This window comes from Chlamydotis macqueenii, chromosome 5, assembly GCF_036417535.1.
Source record: "Chlamydotis macqueenii isolate bChlMac1 chromosome 5, bChlMac1.mat, whole genome shotgun sequence".
In the NCBI taxonomy this organism is placed as follows: domain Eukaryota; kingdom Metazoa; phylum Chordata; class Aves; order Otidiformes; family Otididae; genus Chlamydotis; species Chlamydotis macqueenii.
In genome coordinates this window covers 50,168,241-50,190,942 of record NC_141560.1, presented here as the reverse complement: position 1 = coordinate 50,190,942, position 22,702 = coordinate 50,168,241, and the positions used below count along the sequence as shown (strand labels likewise).

At 46.1% G+C, this 22,702-nt stretch overlaps 1 protein-coding gene across 5 annotated transcripts in view; it reads right to left on the bottom strand.

Moving 5' to 3' along the window:
* Positions 1-22,702, bottom strand: part of OSBPL5 (oxysterol binding protein like 5) — a 193,791-nt gene that overhangs the window by 74,104 nt on the left and 96,985 nt on the right. The window lies entirely within an intron of this gene.

Sequence of the window (22,702 nt, the reverse complement as noted above, 5' to 3'; positions counted from 1 at the left end):
TGCACAAGGGGATGCCATGAACCCGTCCGGTGTGAGAAATTCCCCTCCTATGTTTTATCTGAGCTCTGTCCCTCCACCTGCCCTGCTAATCCCTGTAGAAGGCAGTCTCAATTTTTCAGGTTTTGTAATTTGTTTTTAATTTATTCACACAGCAGGCTGCATCAAATTTATACACTAGCTGTGATGTACAAGGTGAGAGAGAATCTGCTCCTTCTTTCTTGCAAGAAATGGCCTCCGTGCACAAGAGCTTAATTTGATCTAAACCAGTCTGGACTCCAACAACGAGCACGGGTTACCAAAACCACTTTGAGCAGCAGGTCTTTCTGAACCCAACTCACCAAGCTGGGACGGCCGAGCCATCAGATGCAAGGGTCTGTAAGATCCAAAAAGGGGCTAGCGGCTAGCAGCTGGGGCTAGCAGCTAGCAGCTGGGGCTAACCTGAAAATGGGCCTCTCTCAGGCCACACAGCTGCAATTTGAGGGGGTGCATGTCTCCTGCTGGGCCTGTGAAGTCCACAGAGGATGAATTAAGGTCTGTGCAGTGCTGATGACACAATGTTCCCTAAAAGCCCCATGAATGATCATGTTCCCCCCTGTGAAGTGGCTGTAAGCCACTACAGATTCAGCAGCAGCATTTCACTATAACCACTTCACACAACTCTCGGCGAAAGGCTTTGCATCTGAGCGCCAGGACACTGTGCGCTGGACGGGGCTGCTGCAGACCAGCCCTTCACACAGTGCCTCACGCGAGGCTGTGCTTCAGGCTGACGATGTGTGATGGCAGCCGGGTGAAATGAGGCAGCTGCAGTGCTTTCCACTCACTGCTACCCCTAGCTCCTGTTGATTCAGCTGCCCAGCAAAACCACCCTGCAAACATACGTCCAGGCTCAAAAAGTCCCAAGGTTCTCATTGCGGCCAACAGCATCTCTGAAGCAGCAGGTAACTTAGCTACCTAGCATTTACCCATTTAAACAGCCCTTTTTTTTGCATAGATACTCAATTGCATACAGCCTGGTGGGGAAAAGTTGCAAAATTAAAACTAGCTTAAAAAAAAAAGAAAAGAGAGAGAGGAGGAAAATGCAGCTAGTCATGTGTCTGAAAGGAAAATATTTAAAAATAATCCAGGTCTAAATAGATGGGTTTGGAATGCTAACACTGATCTATTTTCTGCCCTTATTCCCAGAAAGGCTGTCTCAACTCTCCACCTCTGTAACTGCTCATAAGTGGCTTGGAGCAAAAGCAGATCTGTGGGATACTCTCCCCCCAAAAAAGCAGTGATCCTGTGAGGCCAAGCCAACTGTGCAGGGAGGTGCTCAGAAATCCCAGGTCCATCCAGTGCAAAGCAAGCTGGGGAACAAGTTACACACATAAACCATCCGTCTATCCAGCTCTTACGCCCTGCTCTCGTGGTGGAGACTCTTCTTGACAGGATACCAACAAGGCTGCATTCAGCATCATTTTGTCTCAGCAATACTACAAGCCACTTCAGTGGAGAATTCCAGCCAGCTCACACTGATATCAGTGGCAAAACCTCTCCAGACACCAGAGCAAGAGCAGGCTTTGTACCGGGTTGGACATACCAGAACATAATTTATTCCAACTGCTGCTGTATTTGCTATGCAGAGAGACCAATGCTCTAACATTTCCATCGCCTATTATTTCACACTATTCAACCACAGGATAATTGACAGAATTGTTGTGCTGATGCTCTTTCACTCCCACACTTATTTAAGCCATGGGCTTGACAGCAAGACATCTGTATGCCTTGTTCAACTGGGAACAGCCACTGGGCAATAAAAAAGGAAAAGACTTTTCTCAAGTCCCTAAGTTGGTCTGGCTCTTCTCTTAAATATCTTAATACAAACTTGTGGTAGCACTTCATCTCTTTCTGACCACAAAGATCAATGTGAGTTCCTCTTAACTGGGTCCTTCTTGGTAGAAGACCTCCAGCGACCAAGACTCCCTGAGAAGCAGCAGCTGCAATGTGTCGTGTCTGTCAGCCGCACACATGCAACCATGCAGCACACCATTACATCAACATCCTGGCCTGTTTTTCAGAGATCATCTAACATCGCATTACTCCAGCTCATGGGCACAGATCCTTCCTATGTTTGCCCCTCATCCAGACAGACTCTTATGCCATCCACATTTTCATGGGCTTCACTCCAACTAGAAGCTGACAGCAGCAGAGCCTCTCGTTCAGTGCGCTTTATGGCGTGCATGCAGTTCAACTTACTTTTCCTTTATTTTGGGTAAAAGAGAAGAATTGTTGGCCTGCAGCTCATTCCCTGAGATTGCACCATCTTAGATTACCATGACATTTTTTTCAGAGAAAGGCTGAAACAGACAGACTTAGCCTACGAGATTTTACCTTGTTATGCAGTGCAAAGTGCAGCACAAAATCACAGAAAATGACTCTTTTTTTTTTATTATTTTGGGGGTTTTTTTTATACTTCAGACACTTTTTTCCTTGGTGGAAGAAAATGTAGTTCACACTATTAAGATTCTATAATACACCTGAAATATTTGGCTTGGTTTCCAAAACATATCTCTTTGTGTGTCTGCATCTGTATCTATCCTGTTTTATCCTCCCTATCTCCGACAGGCATTGAAAAACCTTAAAATATTAGCTTCTTAAAAGTTACGCAGAAATCAATGACTAAAGAAAGAAGGGAAACTCTATCATTGTCCTCGGAAAGAAGGGCACTACTATGAATCTACCTATTACCAAACATCAGCAAATCCAACATAAGCCACAAATCCAGAAGAAAATGAGGCTTCGGTAGCTCTCTTACTCAGAGAGCTGCTTGTTACATCTGTCCATAGGGGTATGCCTGCCCAAGCCGGCTTCAAATTACACAAAGCTCCTGAGAGCTGTAGGGGATGCTGAACAGTAGATGCCATGGGCAATTTTCCACGGGGATGTAACAGGAAGGTGGGAGGTGTGTTTAGTGTTTTTCACAACAGGGCTCCTTAGACAAACAATCCAGCCTCTGCCCAGAATCACCTGTACGAGACAGGAGGGTGTGAGGCGTTCCAAGAATACAGCCTTGTACTAAATCTACTTTTATACTATTAATGCATGATTATCTAGAAAGCACACACAAATTCACTGGTGATGAAGTATCTGATAAGAAATAAGCAGCCATAGAACATACACTTCTAGACATGAGCGCTCTTGAGCCTCAAATTTTGCATGGCTGATTTGAGGACAACACTATTGTTCCGAAACCTGAATCTACTTCTAAATTGGTATTTTGGAGGTTGCTTCAGGATATGGCAGACGCTTCACGGCAATCAGTTCTGTGGGGGCTTGGGGAATAGAGAAAACGTAAAAATCAAAATTGGGCCAGAATTGCAGAAGGCCAAAAATTGCCATTATGTTATCAAACCACCAACATAACGCAAGCCAACAAATTCCACCCACTGTTTCAGCGTTCCCTCCAAATCTGGCAGATGAGATGGAGAATTGTCTCAAAAAGACACCATGTCTTGATTTGAAGACATCAGCTGATGCAGAATCCACAAGCTCTCCTACGAAGCTAACCTCATTGCGAGAAATCTTGACTCTAGCTCTTGCATGAATTTATCTGGTTGTTAGTCTTGGTAGATTAAAGCACCCTGAAGTTTGCAGTTCAGGTAATTTCTGGCCTTCTATTCTGTGCCCTTGATCATAAAAATGAAGGAAAGGTAATACAGAAAGTATTGACAGAGCCACTAAATACAGTATTTTTCAGGATTGCCCCTTTTGCGTTGACAGCTCTCTAAGCAGTAATGGGCTATTAAATGTGGGCTGTTTGCCGTAGCTTAAACAGGAATAAATCATTCAGCAGCAAGAAATAAACTTTTCACTAACGCTGTGTTTGAGACCACTTCATCTTTTAAAAATGAAAAACATAACAGATGACAAGTCTGCATCAAACCCTCCTGAAACACAGGACAATGGAAGTAGTGAACCTAACAGGGTGCAATTGCCTAATGGGACTTTCGCTCCCAGGCGGCTTCAGGAACAGCCAACGAAAGAGCAACGGGGCAACAATAAAAGCTATTTTATCAGCAAGCCTTGTGGCTGCTGCTAAAGCAAATGGGAACAGCCAGCGCTCTCCTCTTCCGGCACAGAACCCATTTTGGGTGAAGGCAGGGACCAATACACTTACAGATGATCAGTGTTGGTGCAGAGGTGCCTTTCACGTTCTGCATTTTGAGCCTTTTGTGCTTGCTGGGAAGATACTGGCAGCTCTCAGCACTGGGCCTGAGGCTTTTGGGGATGGAATTTTCCTGGCTCCATCTTCAAATTTTCTAAGTTCCTTATATGTAATTATCATACATCTAAAAACTGTGCAGACATTATGCTGCCCCTGCCTTTGCAAACTGGTGGGTATGGTGGTTTGCTTACTCTCATTTCCAGTATTCTAAAATAGATTGGAAAGATACACATTTTTATAAATAGTTAATTAAGAGGTTTCATATAGTCAAGAAGGCTGTGTTAGTTAGGGGGTGCTCTTAATTTATTCAAGGCTTGTTTCAATCAACCTTTTCTTTTTCTGGTCACTAAATATTTCCCAGAAATCAAATTAAACCATATTTTATATTCAAAGTAGTCATTCACTCCAGAATCCGCATCAATAAGAAAAATTAAATCTCAAGATACTGACATTTCCTGATTCAATTAACCCTGAGGAGGTAAAAATCTCATGAGTGAAAAGAGAAGGCAAATTGTTAGCAGAAACATTTCTGGCAATTACAGTCCTAAGTATTTACAAGGAAGAACCGCAGCTCAGCTCCTGAACAAGGGTAAATTATTCATTCAGTGGTGCACTGGTGATTTACAACAGATGAAAAACTACAATCAGATCAGAAAGTAAATCTGGTAAATCAGTCTCTGGAAGCTATTCCTAAAATACCTATTTATAAGATAGGCAATCGGACAAGCAATCCCCTACTAACAGCTAAAAAAACCCTGATAAAGTGAAAAGTGCCTGTGCAGGCAATTTTCTTCTCTACCTCTTCTTAGGTAGAAGTGAAGTGTGTGAAGTGAAGTGAAGAAGTGCTTCAACCCCCATGACAGACACTGTGGCTACTCCAACCCCAGCAAGCAGCATCACAGACAAACCAAAAAACCAACCCGCACCAAACCAACCCCCCATATTAGTTGCCCCTGTACAGAAGAAATACACCAAAAAATCAGTTCACATAGTGAAAGATGATAAGGAATCAGGGACATCACAAAAACATGAAGAGGCAGAAGCAGAGGGAGTCACCTGATCCCTATCGCTGAGTGAGCTCCGAGATATGTGAAAAGATTTCAGCTGTAATCAAGGCGTGCAACTTGTCACCTGGCTGCTCTGATGCTGGGACAGCGGGGCCAGTAGCCTCGAATTAGAGGGTAGGGAAGTCAGGCAGCTGGGATCCCTGTCTAGGGAAGCAGCCATTGACAGGGTGACTGGAAGAGAGCCGGGAGCCTGCAGCCTCTGGAGGCGACTCCTGTCAGGCATGAGGGACAGGTATTTCTTCAAGGAAGATATCGTATGCCACCCAAGCAAGTGGACCACCATGGAGAGAGGTATCCAGTTTCTGAGGGAATTAGCTGTTCGGGAGCTGATTTATCACAACTTGGACGACCTGCAGAAATCCGTAGATCCAGATGAAATTGAATGTTGCTGACCCACGTGGCGGGAAGTTTGTACAGTCTGCACCTTCACTGTATGCCAACTCAGGAAAGACAACAAGGCACCACCGGTAGGTGCAGTGGCTAACCAACTCCGACAATACACAGACTATCTCACTTCCCCAATACGGGCCTGTGTCTCAGCTGTGGAAAGACTGACTGAAAACTCTGAAAGCCTGTTCAAAAAACTGTTTGAAAAACTATCCCAGGAGTTTCAGAAACTGCAGGGACCAATATCTCAGCTATTAGAAGAAGACCTCTCCCTGCTCAAGGGAGATGGTACGTGCGGTGATGTACACTGTGGTAACCTTGCGTGACCAAGGAGAGGACATGAGGAAGTGGGATGGAAAACCTACCTTGGCCCTAGAACACAGGTAGGTGAGTCGTGAGGAAAAACAATAGCTAACAGAGGTTCTCCCAGAAAAACTGCTGCTCCAGTCTCCAGTAGGCAGCTCCCCAGACAGTGTAGAAGGGCTGATGTCACCTCTGATCCTATGGAAGGGACTTCTGATCCATATTTACAAAAAGTGACTAGAAAATATTATAAACCAGACTAGGGGGACCTTGCCTCCAGTCAGGTGGAGGAGCGGGACAACCGAGTTTACTGGACTGCATGGATTCAATGGCCTCGCACATCAGACCCACAAAAGTGTAAGGCTCTAGGAGACATCGGTGCACAGTGTACCCTAATACCATCAAACTATAAAGGGACAGAACCCATTTGTATTTCTGGACTGATAGGAGCATCCCAACAGCTAACTCTACTGGAGGCCAAAGTGAGTCTGACTGGGAATGAGTGGTAAAAGCACCCCATAGTGACTGGCCCAGATGCTTTGTGCATTCTTGGCATAGATTATCTCAGGAGCGGGTATTTCAAAGACCCGAAAGGGTACTGGTGGGCTTTTGGTATAGTTGCTGTGGAGACAGAGGAAATTAAACACCTGTCTACTTCGCCTGGTCTCTCAGAGAACCCTTCCATTGTGGGGATGCTGAGGGTCAAAGAACAACAAGTACCTATCACTACTACCATGGTGCACCAGCGGCAATATTGCACCAATCGAGACTCCCTGATCCTGATCCATAAGCTAATTTGTCAACTGGAAAACCAAGGAGTGACCAGCAAGACTTGCTCATGCTTCAACAGTCCCATATGGCCTGTGCGAAAATTTACTGGAGAGCGGAGACTAACAGTGGATTATCGTGGCCCGAATGAAGTTACGCCATCGCTGAGTGCTGCCATGCCAGACATGCTACAACTTCAATATGAACTGGAGTCAAAGGCAGCCCAGTGGTATGCCACCATTCATATCACCAATGCGTTCTTCTCCATCCCTTTGGCAGCAGGATGCAGGCCACAGTTTGCTTTCACTTCGAGGGGCGTCCAGTACACCTGAAATCAACTGCCCCAGGAGTGGAAACACAGCCCCACTATTGGCCATGAACTGATCCAGACTGCACTGGAAAAAGGTGGAGCTCCAGAACACCTGCAATACGTTGATTACATCATTGTATGGGGCAACACAGCAGAAGTTTTTGAAAAGGGAGAGAAAATAATCCAAATCCTTCTGAAAGCCAGTTTTGCAAAAACTGAAGCAAAGTCAAAGGACCTCCACAAGAGATAGAATTTTTAGGAATAAAACGGTAAGATGAATGTCGTCAGATTTTCCAAAAGGACTGTTATGGTTTAGCCTGAGTAACCACACAGTTTCTCGCTCACCCTCCCCCTCCCTAGCAGGACGGGGCAGAAAACTGGGAAGAAAGGAAAACTCGTGGGTTGAGATGAAGACATTTTACTAGAATAGCAAAGGAAAATTACAATAATAACAGAACATAAGAATATTAAAATACACAAAATGAATACTGCACAATTTCTCAGCACTTGATATCCCCATGACCGATACAGCCTGCCCTGAGCAGCAATCGCGGAAATGAAACCAAACTGAGCAGCAAGCAAAGGAGTGAAAGGGAGAGAGAAAGAGCAAGCGTGATGCTCCTCCCTGGGCAACCCTCACTTACACATGGAGTGTGATGTTTATGGCATGGAACACTCTCTTCGGCCAGTTCAGGTCAACTGTTCTGGCTGTATCCCTCCCAATTTCCTGCACATTAGCGAGACCTGGAAAGCTGGACAGTGTCCTTGGTCTCTTTAGCAACAACTCATAACATCAGTGTGTTTATCAACATCCTTCACATAGGAAATCCAAAACACATTGGCTACTGAGAGGAAAATTAACTCCATCCTTGCTGAAATCAGGACATCTATGTTTTGGTTTTGGTTAAGGATATGGCAAAACACACATATTACAGCTGACAATGTTTTGGGCTGTCATGCTGTTAGCTGGAACCTAAAGCAGTGAAGCTTCCCCGTTAAGTGTCAGCTATTCCCCAGAATTATTGGGTCAGCTATTTGTCTCTGATGCTGGCAAGGGGACCTTTCCTCACCAGTGGTCGTTCCTGGTGTGTTCCTCCTAGACCATGTACTGCTCTACTGGATCCCAAAGCAGCCCCAGGAGCTTGATGGAGCCCCACAGTTTCAGTCCTTCATATGCTCCAGATGAACACACTGAAATGCTGGTACTGCAGGAGCACTCCAGTTTTAAGAACTGCCATGTCCTTTCCTGCATGCCATATCGCTCAGCTTGACAGTCAGTCCAGGCTAGAAAAGTCATCCACTTGCAACAAAGGAACCAAGTTACGGAAAGCTAAAGCTACAGACAGCTTTATTAAGATTATATGCAACAGGAAGGATTTCTGTTAGCCCCTTTGGCAAGCTCAGGAGTGTGGCTAGTTCATCCCCACGACACAACTTGAAGCTCACAAGCCCTGCAGAGTCCCCCAGCAATCTGCTCTTGCTTTCTCCAAGAAGAGAAAAACAACCTCTTCCTATCACCTTCTGCTTCTCTGCCTGCCTTTTCCTGCACTGGGCGGTGAAAATTATGTAGTAATCAGGAGGAAAAATAACTATTTCCTCCTTTAATTCTCTATAAGATGTCTTGATTAATGTTTCCTTTGTGTACACCATAACATTTGCAGCTTTAGGCACCCCAGCAGCACTTACACACATAATCTTCTCACAACTAATCTCCCTCTAGCGTGAGCATTACGTACAAAGCCCACAAACAGAACTACAGGCAAAACCAGGCACTGAGTGCCTACACTGAGAAAAAAACATCCCACATAATTCGTTTTGGGGATCTCTGTTTAACTCGGGACTAAGAAATCTGAAGGTAGGATCACGAAGGGCAAAACACTTTTATTTAACATGTAGGAAAACCTCATCTTCAGAATCACCTTGGGTCTGGATAAACATCTCCTGTGAGCAAACATCAGCCCATCGTTAAAGCCATGTTGTGTTTGGGAAAGGGATCACTGCAACCTTACTGCTCAGAAATGGGCAGCAGTAAGTATTAAATACACAATCCTCATGTGGTTTTTTTTTTTGTCTTAAAATATTTGCAATTTACTCTGTAAACATTATGGTAGAGATTTCTTCCGCCCAAGAATATCAAGTGGGTCACTGAAATGAACGCTTAATGATTTTTACATCCACCTCCTCTGCCCTTTAAACTGTAAATTGATTGTTATGCAGAAGGCTATTAATTTAACAACGCATATTAGATTTCCCACTAGCACTGAGGGGCTTCTCCTGATTTAGCAATTTCACTGGTCTTTCCCCTTGCTAACTGCACAGATCATACCTCACTTGCTGTAATTACAACCAGTACATCAACATTAATTATTACCCTGGTAACAGGAGGTGTGTGCAGAATCAGAGGTTTTGCTCGTACTACCGGAAGGATGAGAAAGTCCCCAGCACTCAGGGAAAGACACAAACGAGCACCTTTCCTGCAGACCTTTGTCTTACTCCCTCACTTTGTTTTCAGAAACATACTTTACATCTCGTTTAAGCCTCAATTTCTGAAGGCATCTCTACTGAATAAAGCTCATAAAAAGCTATTTTTTTGAAGCACCAATCTGCACAGCAAGGTAACGTGCTTTCTTTGAGGCCCCTTCAGCCCTTTAATCCGTGTTCTAATAAATTCAACCATGGATGACCAACAGGTAAATCACAGCTGTCAGGCATACATCAAGCACCTGAATGCTTATCCACCTTAGCAAATCTTTACTTAAAGTTTACCATTATTTGTTACTGATATCTCTAGTTGTCACTCTTTCAAGCTGGAAAATAAAGTAAAAATGCAGATTAGCAAAGACTTCCCACCAAAACATAATGTACAACCAATCACACGTGCAACGTGTAGGAAGAAACGTGCCATCACAGATCACAGTTGATCTCCTGATGCAGTTTTTGTAGCAAACTAGCCAAGAAATTCCAGTAAGAATCCTGGTTACCCGGGACATGGAGAAGGCTGAGGTTCTCAATGACTTTTTTGCCTCAGTCTTCACCGATAAGGGCTCTTGTCTCACCACCCAAACTGTGGAAGGCACAAGCAGGGACTGCGAGGATGAAGAACCGCCTACTGTACTCAAAGAGAAGGTTTGGGAACATCTGAGGAACCTGAAGGTGCACAAGTCCATGGGACTTGATGAGATCTATCCACGGGTCCTGAGGGAACTGGCGGATGAAGTTGCCAAGCCACTGGCCATTGTATTTGAGAAGTCGTGGCGGTCTGGTGAGGTCCCCAATGACTGGAAGAGAGGGAACATAATCCCTGTTTTTAAAAACAGGAACAAGGAGGACCCGGACAACAACAGGCCGGTCAGCCTCACCTCTGTGCCTGGCAAGGTCATGGAGCAGATTCTCCTGGAAACCACCCTAAGGCACATGGAGAGCAAGGAGGTGGTTGGTGACAGCCAACATGGCTTCACCAAGGGCAGATCGTGCCTGACCAATTTGGTGGCCTTCTATGACGGGGTGACAGCATCCGTGGACAAGGGACGAGCAACAGATATCATCTACCTGGACTTGTGCAAAGCTCTTGACACTGTCCCGCACGACATCCTTCTCTCTAAACTAGAGAGGCATGGGTTTGATGGACGGACCACTCGGTGGATAAGGAGTTGGCTGGATGGACAAACTCAGAGAGTGGTGGTCAACGGCTCGATGTCCAAGTGGAGACCAGTCACAAGTGGCGTCCCTCAGGGGTCTGTGTTGGGCCCGGCCCTGTTCAACATCTTTGTCGGTGACATGGACAGTGGGATAGAGTGCACCCTCAGCAAGTTCGCTGGTGACACCAAGTTGTGTGGTGCTGTCGACATGCTGGAAGGGAGGGATGCCATCCAGAGGGACCTTGACAGGCTGGAGAGGTGGGCCCGTGCCAACTTCATGACGTTCAACCAGGTCAAGTGCAAGGTCCTGCACCTGGGTCCTGGCAATCCCAGGCACAAATACAGCCTGGGCAGAGAATGGATCGAGAGCAGCCCTAAGGAGAAGGACTTGGGAGTGCTGGTGGACGAGAAGCTCAACATGAGCTGGCAGTGTGCTCTTGTGGAGCAGAAGGCCAACCGCATCCTGGGCTGCATCAAGAGGAACGTGGCCAGCAGGTCAAGGGAGGTGATTCTCCCCCTCTACTCTGCCCTGGTGAGACCCCACCTGGAGTACTGTGTCCAGTTCTAGAGCCCCCAACATAAGAAGGACATGGACTAGTTGGAGAAGGTCCAGAGGAGGGCCACGAAGATGATAAGAGGGCTGGAGCACCTTTCCTATGAGGACAGGCTGAGAGAGTTGGGGCTGTTCAGCCTGGAGAAGAGCAGGCTTTGGGGAGACCTTATAGAGGTCTTCCAGTACCTCAAGGGGGCCTCCAAGAAAGATGAGGAGAGGCTGTTCATTAGGGCCTGCTGTGATAGGACGAGGGGTAATGGTTTTAAAATAGAGGGAGGTAGATTTAGATTGGATATTAGGAAAAAAATTTTTACAATGAGGGTGGTGGAACACTGGAACAGGTTGCCCAGAGAGGTGGTAGATGCCCCATCCCTGGAAACGTTCAAGGCCAGGCTGGATGAGGCTCTGAGCAACCTGATCTGGTTGGAGATGTCCCTGTTTCTTGCAGCGGGGTTGGACTAGATGACCTTTGAAGGTCCCTTCCAACTCCAACCATTCTATGATTCTATTCTGGTAGGGGTTCCCAGCTGGGGAGGCTAAGGAAAGCATTAACCACGCACCACAACACCAACCAAGGATGCCTACACCAGCTCCAGCATCGCCAGAAGGGCAGGGAGCGCAAAGGAGGATATGGTGAACAAGGGGCACCTGCAGACCCCTCTGTAGAGATTTACGGATCACACCGACCTTCAACAGCTCCATGTCGATGCAGTTTTTGTAGCACACTAGCCAAGAAATTCCAGTAAGAATCCACTCTGAAACAAACTCAGGAACCAGATTTGTGCCTCTAAATTTCTTTTTATCTAGCAGTATTTACATACTTCTTTAAATTAAAGTTTCCTATAGATGACACAAGGATTCACGTGGCTATCACAGCTGCTTTTCAGCAGTAAACTCAAGAGGCTGTTGGAGATCCATTTACATCAAAATTAAGGTATAAGAGCAACTCACGCACAGGAACATAAATCACCTTTGAGCTAGTCAGCTGGCGTAGGGCTAACAGTGTGGCCTCAGCAGTAAGGCATGCAAGGCAGGCTAGAAATCGTATCTGAAAAATCAGGCAACAACCACATGGCCAGATCATTCTGAAATCTATGCTGGTGTCTGCTACTGACCAAGCTCGTTCAAGCAGATATAAGCCACCATCGTACCTCACCTGCAATACAGGCAACCCTTGCGCTGGAAGTGTGGGCACAGCTCCCGGCCAGCCTGCAGCGGTTTGACAGCGCGTGCCTGAGTCAAAAGGCAACACTCTGTTCAGCTTCCACGTGTGCAAGGTTCAGGCACAGAGACACGATATGAGGTTAGGCACTAAAAAACTGTGTTAAAAACTTTGTGCTAGTTAAAAAAACACACACACAGTTATGAATTTCAATGTCTAAAGAAGACTGGAATATGACTCAAAAATGTCCACCTGAAAAGCAGATTTGTTATTATTTGTTATTAATATTGATAGCTGATCCACCAGTGACATGTTTTGTTTGAGACACTCTGTGAACACAATGCCTCCAAGCCTGAGCATTTCAGGGAACAAGTCTCTGAGTCTCATGAACAGTATTAATGAGTTGCATAATCATAAACCATGTCCACCTTTGACACATTGAGCTTTCCAGTAATTATCCACAACTCAGTACACACACTACTTGAGGAACGGATATCCTACAGCCCTCCGTGACCTGAAGTTTTTATGCATGCTAATTGTTAGTAATACCCTCTGATGACCTCCCATACAATCCACTTAAACTGTAGCTGACTACCTAAAAGAACAGCTTTTCAATAACTCAGTTTTTCTAGTGGTACCTCTCGGTTAGAGACCTGAAACCGCAGTAAGAGTTACCCTGTTGGAGTCACCATGACCAGTCCTGGGAAGAGGGAGCCTGGCCCCGCATGGTGCCTGCGGTCCCCACTGCCTGCAAGATGGCTCCGATGAGCATGGCCCTTTGCAGGGGGTGACAGGATTTGGAACAGGCCCAGGGTGGTGAGGGAAATATGGCATCAGGCACGCAGAAACATAAATGAGAAATTCACTTAGTTGCTCTAGCTAAAGCTCTTAGAGATTTAAAGCCACGACAAGACATTGCTTTGGACAGGCGTGCAGTTACGTCATTTGCAAGCAGACCACATCTTTGATGTCAATTCTTGCCTTGATATTTTCCTTTAAAAAGAACATACTAAAGAGCATCCCTCATATCACTATCTAAAACACATAATGAGATCATATTCCCTTTTAATGGAAGGATCCTACTTCAAGCTTTAACGACATTTTAAAAAACCCCAGACTACTGCAAGCCTCACTGATGGCTTTCTATGATATCCACCTCTGCCTTTATATAATTAAATCTAGAAAAGATTGTGCCTTGAGGCTACACTCCCACCACACCACTACTAGGAAATACCAAGCTAATTTAAAGACCTGCTTTCACACTTCAGTGTCCTCCTGACATTATTCCCTTGTTAGTGAAATATTGCCCCCTTGTAACAAAGTAAAACAAAATCAGACTTACATCTCTAGTCCTGTTGAGCCATTTTCAGACCCAGGCTCAGAAGGGAACTTCAACATGGATGTAAGAGAGAGGTCATGGCAGGAAAGGAAGTTTACAAACCAACATACAAGAGAGAAAACAAGTGCTGTTCCATTTCACAAAGATCTCCCAGAATCAGTTCCGGATTATTTATGTCATGAGCATCCACTCTATGAAACACACACTCACGAAGAATGAAACAGACAATTCTAAGTGCCAAGAATTTAGATTAGAAGTATACATCTATCTTGACACCCTGTATAAGCACAAACTATACTTCCACCCAATGTCTCTGACCCCAGTCCCACTAAATTCTAGTTGACCTGGCTCATCTGCTTCTGAAGAACAGCTAAGTGATGGAGAAATGACCACATCCCATGGCATGGTGCTCCGATCATGCTGAATTTTCCGCTCCTCTACTTTGTTGTTTCTCCTGTCAGATTCAAAGGGGCTCCGTAAACCTCAGGGGCCTTCACCAGGAGGGCTGAATAAACAAGACCAAATACATTTTAAGGAAGTGCATCTATTTTTGAAAAGATCCTTATATGCTCCTGTTTAGCTTTTCAGACTTTTGGGCACTGTAGTATGCCAAGATCTGCTGTACAGTGGTTTAAATTTAGCATCCACCTATACTTCCTCTGACACAGCTGCTCTCCCTGAAATACTACAGGAAATTAATATACTGTGTATTTTTGCATAAACTTCACTGTTTCTCAGAGATGAGAGCATCAAGCTCTTCCTTCAACAATAGACAAAAGATGGCACTGGAGTTATTCTGGTCCTAGATTTTTAATTAAAAATCTCTGTGGGAGGAAGGAAACTAGACAACCCGCAAAGAGCATTTAGGGTGGAATTTATGCTGTGCTAAATGAGCCCAAAGGACTCAAACCGGGAGCAGGCTGATGCACAACGAAACCCACCCTCAGACTCAGCTCTCAAGCCAAAAATCTTTCCATGCCTACCTCAGTCCTTTCTTCTCTCCCAGTTTATCCATGACTTATATAGTGAAAAACAAGCAGACAGGATGAACTCCTTGCACAGGTGCTTTCCTTTGATTCAGCCGGAGGGAGCTTTAGGCACACAGGTGAATGAACACACCCACGTCACACAAATTTAACTGTGCATTTGTCTTTGCTGATCTCCTCCTACCTCTTCAAATTATACTATCGCAGTATTTTTGCTGGTGACTATTCAGGGTGGAAGCGGAGACAGATAGCCTGAGAGGACTACAAAGAGGCTGTGCGAGTGGCCAGGAAACGGGTGAGGAAGGCTAAAGACCTGACAGAATTGAATCTGGCCAGGGATATAAAAAGCAACAAGAAAAGCTTCTATAGGTATGTAGGGGACAAAAGAAAGTTCAAGGAAAATGTAGGTCACCTCCGGAAGGAAACCGGTGTCCTGATTACCCAGGACATGGAGAAGGCTGAGGTTCTCAATGACTTTTTTGCCTCAGTCTTCACCAATAAGGGCTCTTGTCTCACCACCCAAACTGTGGAAGGCACAAGCAGGGACTCCGAGGATGAAGAACCGCCCACTGTACTCAAAGAGAAGGTTCGGGAACATCTGAGGAACCTGAAGGTGCACAAGTCCATGTGACCTGATGAGATCCATCCACGGGTCCTGAGGGAACTGGCGGATGAAGTTGCCAAGCCACTGGCCATTGTATTTGAGAAGTCGTGGCGGTCTGGTGAGGTCCCCGATGACTGGAAGAGAGGGAACATAACCCCAATTTTTAAAAAGGGGAACAAGGAGGACCCGGACAACTACAGGCCGGTCAGCCTCACCTCTGTGCCTGGCAAGGTCATGGAGCAGATTCTCCTGGAAACCACCCTAAGGCCCATGGAGAGCAAGGAGGTGGTTGGTGATAGCCAACATGGCTTCACCAAGGGCAGATCGTGCCTGACCAATTTGGTGGCCTTCTATGACGGGGTGACAGCATCCGTGGACAAGGGACGAGCAACAGATATCATCTACCTGGACTTGTGCAAAGCTCTTGACACTGTCCCGCACGACATCCTTCTCTCTAAACTAGAGGCATGGGTTTGATGGACGGATCACTCGGTGGATAAGGAGTTGGCTGGATGGACAAACTCAGAGAGTGGTGGTCAACGGCTCGATGTCCATGTGGAGACCGGTCACGAGTGGCGTCCCTCAGGGGTCTGTGTTGGGCCCGGCCCTGTTCAACATCTTTGTCGGTGACATGGACAGTGGGATAGAGTGCACCCTCAGCAAGTTCGCCGGTGACACCAAGTTGTGTGGTGCCGTCGACACGCTGGAAGGGAGGGATGCCATCCAGAGGGACCTTGACAGGCTGGAGAGGTGGGCCCGTGCCAACTTCATGACGTTCAACCAGGTCAAGTGCAAGGTCCTGCACCCGGGTCCTGGCAATCCCAGGCACAAATACAGCCTGGGCAGAGAATGGATCGAGAGCAGCCCTAAGGAGAAGGACTTGGGAGTGCTGGTGGACGAGAAGCTCAACATGAGCTGGCAGTGTGCTCTTGTGGCGCAGAAGGCCAACCGCATCCTGGGCTGCATCAAGAGGAATGTGGCCAGCAGGTCAAGGGAGGTGATTCTCCCCCTCTACTCTGCCCTGGTGAGACCCCACCTGGAGTACTGTGTCCAGTTCTAGAGCCCCCAACATAAGAAGGACATGGACTAGTTGGAGAAGGTCCAGAGGAGGGCCACGAAGATGATAAGAGGGCTGGAGCACCTTTCCTATGAGGACAGGCTGAGAGAGTTGGGGCTGTTCAGCCTGGAGAAGAGCAGGCTTTGGGGAGACCTTATAGAGGTCTTCCAGTACCTCAAGGGGGCCTCCAAGAAAGATGGGGAGAGGCTGTTCATTAGGGCCTGTTGTGATAGGACGAGGGGTAATGGTTTTAAAATAGAGGGAGGTAGATTTAGATTGGATATTAGGAAAACATTTTTTACAATGAGGGTGGTGGAACACTGGAACAGGTTGCCCAGAGAGGTGGTGGATGCCCCATCCCTGGAAACGTTCAAGGCCAGGCTGGATGAGGCTCTGAGCAACCTGATCTGGTTGGAGATGTCCCTGTTTCTTGCAGCGGGGTTGGACTAGATGACCTTTGAAGGTCCCTTCCAACTCCAACCATTCTATGATTCTATTCTGGTACTCGTACAACTGTCCCATTACCAGATTGCAGCTGCATGCATACCGGGCAGAAGCCAGACAGAAAATATGTGTGTGAGTTATCAGCTATAAGCTAAATCCCTGGAGAATCCCAGCACGAAAGCAGTTATGATAGACCGTGCATTTTGCCTCTGAATTAATTTCAATGAAAAAGGAAGGTCCCCAAGTGACCTAAATGTGCTTTGTAGTGATTACAAGCTTCCTTTTAAAGAGCATCTAATACATTTACATGGTAATTAGCTAGAAACACCTGATACTGAAGACCTGAGTCACCTTTCCCTCATATTGCTTTTATTCTGAAATAGTAGTGACGGTGGCAGTGAGATTCCTCCTTGCTGATGCCAGTGTAAGCCAAGGTAGGACCTGGCTCCCAATCTCGTGGGCTGCAAACCTGACAACACAGCTCTTGACAAAAAACAAATCTGAAAGCTGCAGAATTCAGAAAAACTACTTTTCTCATCACTTCAAAGCTAACCTATACTGACACTGGCTTTTTTTTTATCACTGAATGGAAAGATCAGCAAAAAAACCCCAAACTGAAATAAAACAGCCTGCTTGGCTGCAAACCCTCCTTGCTACAAACACTGACAACTGGAAATACAAGGCGTGTCGAAAGCACCCCTGCCTGGAGAGCTAGGGGTTCCCAGCTGGGGAGGCTAAGGGAAGCATTAACCACGCACCACAACACCAACCAAGGATGCCTACACCAGCTCCAGCATCGCCAGAAGGAAGGGCAGAAAATGCAAAGGAGGATATGGTGAACAAGGGGCACCTGCAGACCCCTCTGTAGAGATTTACGGATCACACCGACCTTCAACAGCTCCATGTTGAAAGTGTAGAGGTGGCTTTAAACAAACAAACAAAAATCCCTGCTTCCCACACAAATGCAAGCTGAGGCCTGGCACAGAAGGAAGATCAGGTCCTTGGCGTCCAGACGGGCCCTGGCTGAAAGGAAACCAAACACAATGCAGCCGATCCACAGAGTTTTCTTTATCGCAGTGCTAAGAGCAGCCAGACAATGCTTTCCAATACAGACCACAGCAATTTATCACAGAGAGACAGGAGTTAGCAGGAAACACTCCCATTATCTCTGTTACAAAAAGGAAGCAGAGAGGAGAACAGCTAAAAGGTGACAGACAGATTTTATGAGACCAAACTTCAGCCCCGCTCAAGGCTGACCAGCTCATCTTTTCCACATCAGAAAAAAAAAGTGATAGGCCTCAGCTGTGTGGGTCTTGCAACACAGGAGGTAGAGCTGCCTTGTTTCAAGAGAAACAAACCAAGACAAATGAAAATATTTCAATAGCAACTGTGCCGTGCCAGATCCCCAGGCTGTGTACATCAGGGAAGTTTTGTGGCCACCTTAGCAGGGTGATGCTGACTTACAGCGGCGAGCGCAGGGCTGGGCATCCAACGAGTAGAAGGGAGGCAATCTCAGACAGACCTGCAATGCCGTCAGGAGGCGGCAGAGGAGAACAAGAGCCCATGGCACTTTCTGGCAACTATTTGGTCTGTGTTACAAAAGTAGGCTTCAAAGTGGTTGCTGCCTACAGGCTCCAAACACAGATGAGTTTATAAACACAAGAGCCCAGATGGAAAAGATCTGAAAGGTTTGGGAGGGTAACAAGGGAAGGAATAAACAAATATTTCTGCAATGAAATAAGGGAGCACTTAAAATGGCAGAAGGCTAGATGCTCTGTACAGGCCTTGTGGTGCCTCTAAGAGGTACAAAACCTTTAACATCCCATGGCTGTGCGCACATACCAAATTCCCCTACAGAGCATAAACACAGACTGCTATTACCAGCTGCCAGTAATAAATACTATTGCCCAACCATTAGCAATCAATTCACACAGCAACTAGAAGTGCTAGGAGCTGTACAAACACGTAATAAATAATTGCCCCTGCCTCAAAAAGCACATTGTGTTTCTAACTGTCTCAAGAAGCTCTTGGACCCAAACATATTTGCTAAAGAGCAACAGACCACAACAGCTAATGTCTGAGGGAAGCAGAGAAAACTAAAGAGTGTAACATTTTAATGTCTTTCCCTTGATCTGGTCAGCTCATTCAGTGTCTTTCCCAGCAAAACTAATCTTCCACTGCAGTCATAGAATCATCTTCAGGGAAATCTATAAACACGGATATTAATGACTTCTCTCCTGCGCGGCTCACAACGCATCACTGCAGACATCAGTGATGCGATTGCTGTAAGGATGATTGGGTGTTTTATAATGAACAATTTCATATCTGGTAAAAGTAGAGGCGACGAGACAATAAAAAGGAGCTTTTCAAAACTGCTCACCAACAGATTGGTGAACTCCTGCGGGAGCGGAGCTGAGCTGATACGATTCTGCCTGTCAATCTCACGTAAAGTGTCCCGACTGCAAGCCTCACTGCCAAGAACTGCAGGCAGGAACCTGTCTGATGCCTCTGCCTCCCCTTCCAGGGCTGCCCATGTTGGTGGACTCTTTACGAAAAAAGATCAGCTGTTGACAGCCTATGGCTCCTACTCGATGCGAACAGGGTAGGCAAAACCCATGAGTCAGCCCAGGGAGAGAATTAATCTAAACCAGCAAAAGGATCATCACAGATCACTTTCCTCCTACAAAGAAGCAGCAAAGACCAGGGTGAGCTGGATGCTAGGCTGGGTTACAGCCCAACTGCAGATTTGTCCAAGGTCAGCTGCTTGCTCTTGATGACCATACGCCAGTTTTACCAACTCCTGCCTGCCTGTGCCACCCTGACAGCCCCAGCACAACCCAGCCCAGCCCTGGCCCGCAGGCAAGAGCCCCAGCCTGCTCGTTGGAGCCACGTCCGCCACCATCAACAGAGTCACGGGGAGTCAACAAGCTCAGGGAAAATACACCAAGGAAATTTTCCTCCCTGCTCTGCAAAACAAGCCACTTGCAGTTCAGAAACCTGTTTCTGAAGCTCAGTCTGGAGGTAATGAAGTCAAGAATCACAGCATTGAAATGGCACTCACAATAAGCAAAGGTGGGAATTAAATGAGATGGAGGTGACACTAACTCACAGGAGGAAACTATGACGTTCTGTGAACATTTATTTCCCTCAACAGCCTGGCAAGGTAACTGTGCCAATAAGCAGCACAACAAAGTGCATTCCTCCCAGCAAAGCTTTACGGTCCCCTCATGGCAGCAGCTTCTCCTCCCCACAAACTCCTTCACCTCACCATCATCTGCCTTAAAATAACCTCTTATCTTGGAGAAGAAAAGGGTCTTATTGGTTTATTTACTCTGTGGTAGAAGAAAACCTAGAAGTTTTAGTTAGGTCCCGTGTTTGCAGACACCTGTCAGCCACGTGCAATCAAGACAGTTCCTCTCCAGAAGACCCTAGTCTGGTGGTGGCACTGCCTTTCCCCAATTCCTCTGAACACAAAGTCCTTCCCATATCAAATATATTCCTCCTTTGCCTGCAAACACCAAGAGTCTTTCCTACACGGTTCTTGCTACAAGGTACACCCCGATCACCTAGATTAGCAGCAGTACTAGGAAAAGGTCCATCAATAAACAACGATATTTGGGATTATAGTATCTGACTGGAATTTTTTAAAGTTTTTCTCTGTACCTTGCCTGTTGATCTCTGGACTGCTCTGCTGATGACTGAGGTAATTACCACAGATAAGAATGCCAAGTATTTCACAGCCACCAGGCACTCACTTTACACTGGCGCAAGCGGCTTTTCGGGACCCAGATTTTCAACATTGCTAGAACACCTCTGTATTTCCCTACCAGCTCAAAGGCACTTCCAATTAAGCATTACTGGAATTTGCATCTCTGCCACGGCCCTCTTACATTGTCAATATGCTGCAAATAAAAACAAAGGTCAGCAACCAGTCTGAAAGTGAAGAACATCTCACATACTTTACTTTATTTAAAAATAAACTATAGTCATGACTCACATGACTCACAGTCATGACTTTATAGCCAACACACTGACCAGTTCTTAGTTTCTTAATTGTGACTACATAACGACAGTAACACTAAGTCTTTCCACTGTACTCCCATTCACAAAGACAAGAATATAAATGCACGGCATATTCAACACTCGCTTGTCAAGGAGTTATTGAGGCAGTCTGTGGACCAAGACTTGCTCTTTACAGGATTTTGTACCAGTTCACCCCTGTTAAATCACAATTATTATTTGCTGGTATACTTCTGCCAATACAACAGAAGTGTGGTTGTAGGCAGAGCCAAATAAAAGTGCCCTATACTGGAATAGCTTGTTCTCCTTTCCACAGGGGAACAAGCTATGCTGGTATAAGCATGTTCATACTGGCATACCTGAAATCGCACTAGGGGAGGGTTATATCAGTGTTACAGAATGGTGGTTAAATGTTGTGCAACTTGTTTACACAGGCAAGACCTAATTTTGTAGAGGATTTGCTCCTGATCTTGAAATCGCTACTAAAACTCCTAATTCTACATGCAATCTAGAGCAGGATTGGGCTGATTGAGGTTTTAGCTGAATAAAATATACCACAAATCAATACAGACCGCTGAGTAACGACAACAACAACATAAGGAGGAGGCACACTTTCATGTGGGCTCTCACTAATAAAGCCAGTTACATCTAGGGGATTCCATCCCTTCAGGTCGGTGAGAAGTTACCCAAGTTACTGAGCAGGAAAAGGCAGTAAAATGGCCAGCCTCGTCATATCAGACCAAATTCCTGAAAATGTCAACTGATGAAACAAATCACAGGATGCCACTGCCACAGCTGCTTCTAGCAGAATTCAAGCCTCAAGGGAGCAGAGTGTCAGGTTTTGAGCAGACAGGCAGAAATGCAAATAGGGTGTTCAGGTACTTCTAAATCCATTATAGACAATTCCTGCCAGTCTCAAAGCATAAGGCTACAAATGTTCAAAGAGCCCACTGCATTTGCATGAGACTGTCCGGCCTCAGAGAAACAAAGAAAGAAGGGGAGACGGAAAGGAGGGGAATGAGAGATGAGGGGAGAGGAGGGCAGGTAAAAAAAAAGAGATTGAAACGAATAAAGAGCCTACCCAAGGGGAGATTTTAAAGAGCTATAGGAAAGTAGGAAGGCTGGGATGAGTCTTGGGGAAAGAGGAGGAAAAGACACTCACCAAAGCGCTCACTGTCTCAGATGGCAATCACTCTCCTCTCCCACGCGACACCTGCATTCAGAGCCACCGTCCCCACCCTTGATCTTCCAGATCCTCGCTGCCTGCTGCGTGCACAGGGGCTTTCTGGTCCCCTCCTAAATGCTACACTCCTCCAAGCTGCAAATCAGCACAGGACCCAGAGAAGACACCCGCACGCAAAGCCTCTGCTCCAGGGGCACATGGCAATAAAACACACCTCCCACACGCTGCCAGCATGCTGTCTACAATCCCAGCGCTCGCTCGGAAAACCAGAACGCTCTCTAACCATGGTGACTGTGGAAGAAAATCCTGAAAAGAAGCACAGCATGATTCAGCCCAGCGATGTGTCCAAAGAAAGTCTGAAACAACGGCCCTGATGGCTGGAATCTGCCACCGTTTGTCAGGGGAAGTTTAAACTGTAATGCCCATAGCCAATAATTTAATTGTCAGCATAGTTAACAGTTTCATTGCTGATGAAAGCAACTGGGCAGCACTGAGGAAATCAGAGCCAGCTGCAGCCACTTATCAAAGCACACCAGCAACAAATAACCTGCAACTCTGTGACAGACGCTATTCCCGCTACACATAATCTCTCACGCTTTTCCTGTTTCTTTTGAGTGGCTTCTTGGCACACAGAATCACTGTGCAATCAGAAGAAAAAAAAAAAAAAAACAACAACA